Below are 4,764 nucleotides of genomic sequence, written 5' to 3' on the forward strand. Positions count from 1 at the left end.
ACATAAAGAACTAATAAACTCAATCCATCTCTGGGGCAAAAAAATAAACCTTATGAAATCTAATTGTAATCTAATTATAGGGGATTCATAGTTAATACATTAATTACATACATGCAATGCAAACAAATACAAAAACATTCTAATATAAAATAGACAAAAACACACTGCATTCATTCACAAATCAATATTTATTCAGCACTACTTTCTAAAAATACGAAGCCAAAACATTTTGAACATTGCACCTGTTCTTTAACCATGCAAAATGTTACTAAGTTATGAGCACAGAAAACTAAACACATCAATTCATAGATTACACAATATGAACAACAGAAAATGTTTGTCTTAAGGATGGGGAGATGGTTAATGACGTTATCAGTGAAAATTATAAATAATTATCAGTAAACTTATTGATACAACATAATTTAGTGCAACAGAAAATACATGATAAATAGATATGAAACAATTCAGCAGATACTGCACAAAGTAAAACTGTGAGCGTCGTATATGAGGCTCCTGGCATAAATGTCTGGTGGTGATGTGCTTTAATTACACGACATGCAGGAAAATGTTTTGGCTAATTCATGCACACGATTATCTATTTCATTCCCTCGATTTGCTAAAACGTGTACACTATTTATACATCAAGAGAACGAATTAGTAAATTGTGCATACGATTTAGCAAATCAATGAAATGTAAAAGTAATCGTGTACGTTTTAGTACATCGAGGGAACAAATTAGTAAATCATGGACATGATTTCTTTCTTTTTCTTACATGTCATGATCAGGGCTCTGTGCTCACTATCAGAGGATAAACCTGAACAATAAAGCAATTACCAAAGAACCATAATTTTTGAGCTTCTCAGAAGAAAAACATTCATAAAGCGTAAAGATATGAAAAATGAACAATATAGAGATTTCTAGCATCTCTCCTGTATTATTTGTCCCACCCGAAAAAACAAAGTTTTTTAAGAAAATGAGCATATCGACTTTCTCAGAAGAATCTGTGATCTCTGATTACTGACTGAGGAGAAGACTCTTTCAGACAGTGCTGAGGAGGCAGAGTTAGGTGCTGGACAGCTGATAGAGAAGAGGAAGAGGGTGTTTCTTACCCCAGCAGCAGAAGACAGGCTCTTCTGAGGGAAGGACAGGAGGCTTGATGCAGTGTTTTGCTGTAGAACAAGGCTCCTTCTCAGCACCTGATCTTCTTCAGAAAAGAGTTCCTCTAGTGTAGAGTCAGACACTCAGACTTCTTGCAAACTGGAATCTTTTAATAACATTCAGCATATTATTGTAGCCATGTTCATTGTTTTTATTATAACACATGGCAAGCTTATGAGAAAATTGTTAAACGTGTTCTTCCTCCTCTTCTTCATCCTGGGCCTGCACTGTCAACATCCTCTGAGCTGAAAGGGAGGATCATCTTGTTAATGTTGCTCATGTATGTTCACAACCAGTCAAAAATCTGGAATCTTTTCTTTATGGTTTTCAAGAGAAGTCTCTTCTGCTCACCAAGGCTAGATTAATTTGATCAATTAAAAAAAAAAAAAAAAAAAAAAAAAAACAGAAAGAAAGAAATAAAAGTTTTCATACTGTTTTTTTTTAATATACTTAAACATATTTATTGAAATAATTATGAGGCAAAGCTGAATTTTTCAGTAACTTTACTCCAGTCTTCAGTGTAACATGATCTTTTTCACATGCTGATATGCTGATCGGGAAACATTGCTGATTATCACAAATCAGTGCATTTACATGCACCCAATCGCATTATTGCCGCTAAGATCAAAGTGTACATCTGGTCATGACGTACATGATGTAAATCACATCTGCAGTTAGCTTACTACGGTTGTTAGTTCCACTGAACTCTATTGGTAACGAAGGAACTTTTTGAACAAAGTTGGTTTTAGGGAAGCGCGCCCCATATTAGAAATGATGGGGAAGAAAACTTAGCATTTCTGGAAAGTAGAATTTTTTCTTCATGATTATTTTATGAAACACAAAGTTCAAAACATTGAAAAAAAGGTAATCTTTTGTAAAATTACAAAAGTTTTCTCTACCACTGGTTTTCAATTTTATGCATTCTTGCTATTAGCCCCCCCCCCCCCCAAATAAAATAAATAAATAAAATAAATAATAAATAAATAAATGTAACTGTAGTGTAGACAAAAGTTTGGGCAGCACAACTGTTTTCAACACTGATAATAATCAGAAAAATTAATTGAGCAGTAAATCATCATATTAGAATGATTTCTGAAGATCATGTGACACTGTAGACTGGAGTAATTAATGCTGAAAATATAGCTGTTCATTATAGAAATAAATTAAACTTTTAAAATATATTTAAAACTTTTGACCAGCTGTGTACATTGCCACATTTAAATGAAAACTCAACTTGTAATAATGCACACATTCTCAAAGAACTTACATTCTGGTGACTACTTCCTTCCCGCACTGCTGTCAGATCCCTTCAGTCATTCCCAGACCTCCTTGTTTTTAATCTTTCCCTCAAATCTACAGAAACAAACATCATTTTATAGACAATTTGGATAAGTCACGAATCGCAATAGTTATATAACTATAATCACAATGCTAAATTATATATATATAATTATAAATATATATTGAATCGGCACACAAGTATCGGGATAGTATTGAATTGGCAGATTAGCATATCATCCCAGCCCTAGTTACTACAGTCAAAACAATGAAACTCTCTTCAAGAGTGCACAATAACTGATATTTAAAACTGTTAAAAGAAAAGGCTCAAAATATTGCACACATATAATACACAAAAATATCTCTTCTTTTGGTGTTTTGAACATTTCTGTGAGTAATGCTACACGCTGTGACTCTGTGTGGCTTCAAGTGCATCATTCTGCGCACTGGTTGTGTTTACGCGATGCACGCTGTATAGAAGCCATACCCTTTCGTATTATAATACATTAGCACAATGAAAGATTCTTGTTCTGTCCCATCTACCACTTGTTGCTGCCTTCATTACTGTGCTATACATTTAAAAGAAATGTATTTTACACACACACACATACATTATACACACACACACACACACACACACATATATATATATATATATATATATATATATATATATATATATATATATATATATATATATATATATACAGACGGTTTCAACAATCAATCACCATTATTTATATAGTGCTTTAAACAAAATACATTGCGCCAAAGCACTGAAAGCAACATTCATTTGGAAAACAGTGTCTCAATAATGCAATCAACGGCAACAACATAAACAAACTTTTATAAACAAACGCTTTTGTGGACCTAACCTAACCGGTAGACTTCCAAATAGAATCAATAACAACAGCCAAGTCCCTCTAGAGTAGATATTTTTTGATAACAAACAAAATATGTTTTCTGTGTGGATCAGGCGGACTTGAGGTTTCCCCAGTAACAGCTGTAAACAAAGCAGAGCTACGCTCACACGCTGCTTTATCAGGCATATAACATGCAAGTCTTCCTTCAGAAATACAGCGATATAAAAACACCTGTGCCTCGTTTTGATATTTAAACATATAAATGTTAGGAATTATTAAACGTGCAGTACGTAACATTACTCATGTTTATTCAACGAAGCCTTTTTGAAAATTGATCAGTTTTAAAATTGCGGCGAGTCTCCAAAAATAAATAAATGTATGGGAAACATATCCCGCAGCACTACCACCTGAGCCCATCTTTAGACTACTCATCACCTTGACTTTAAGTTTGAGACCAAAAGTTTGGACACACCTTCTCATTCAAAGAGTTTTCTTTATTTTCATGACTATGAAAATTGTAGATTCACACTGAAGGCATCAAAACTATGAATTAACACATGTGGAATTATATACATAACAAAAAAATGTGAAACAACTGAAAATATGTCATATTCTTGGTTCTTCAAAGTACCCACCTTTTGCTTTGATTACTGCTTTACACTCTTGGCATTCTCTTGATGAGCTTGAAGAGGTAGTCACCTGAAATGGTCTTCCAACAGTCTTGAAGGAGTTCCCTGAGAGATGCTTAGCTCTTGTTGGCCCTTTTGCCTTCTGTCTGCGGTCCAGCTCACCCCTAAACCATCTCGATTGGGTTCAGGTCCGGTGACTGTGGAGGCCAGGTCATCTGGCGCAGCACCCCATCACTCTCCTTCTTGGTCAAATAGCCCTTGATGCCTTCAGTGTGACTCTACAACTTTCATAGTAATGAAAATAAAGAAAACTCTTTGAATGAGAAGGTGTGTCCAAACTTTTGGTCTTTGCTGTAAAATATATATTTTACAGTTTTACAGTGTATATATATATATATATATATATATATATATATATATATATATATATATATATATATATATATATACATATACATATACACACACACACACACTTTTGCACATCCTGTCATACCAGTGACTGGGTGTTACTGCAATAGACTTTGCAGCATTAAGGTTAACGATTAATCGATTATTTGATTGTTAATTTAAACGACGATCGATCATGGAAATGATTGAAAATTGACATCCCTACACAGAAGTATAGAAAATTCTACATTGATTTAAACATTTTTTTGCAAAAAACGACACTGATATCGGATCAGAATTACTGTCTCTTCTCATAGTGACAGCCAATCACATTAGTTTTCTGGTATTGCATGCACTCGATTGGCTTGCGTCTGCGCTTGGGTATTTGCATAAGATGTTCTGACTGGAGGACGGCTGCATTGGCGCTTGAAAAGTCTTCAACTTC

The 4,764-nt window shown here is 34.1% G+C and overlaps 1 long non-coding RNA gene across 2 annotated transcripts; it reads right to left on the reverse strand.

The window, feature by feature from the left end:
• Window positions 1–1,360: 1,360 nt before the first annotated feature.
• Window positions 1,361–4,047, reverse strand: LOC113093277 (uncharacterized). 2 transcript variants are annotated; one of them, XR_003287721.1, is made up of 3 exons: window positions 4,000–4,047; window positions 2,427–2,512; window positions 1,361–1,404 (listed from the first exon to the last, which is right to left on the reverse strand). It is a non-coding gene; the product is annotated as an uncharacterized LOC113093277 (long non-coding RNA). The 2 variants fall into 2 exon arrangements; XR_003287720.1 differs by lacking the exon at window positions 4,000–4,047 and adding an exon at window positions 3,936–3,977.
• Between the last annotated feature and the right edge of the window lie 717 nt (window positions 4,048–4,764).

This window comes from Carassius auratus, unplaced genomic scaffold (genome assembly GCF_003368295.1).
Source record: "Carassius auratus strain Wakin unplaced genomic scaffold, ASM336829v1 scaf_tig00214941, whole genome shotgun sequence".
Lineage (NCBI taxonomy): Eukaryota > Metazoa > Chordata > Actinopteri > Cypriniformes > Cyprinidae > Carassius > Carassius auratus.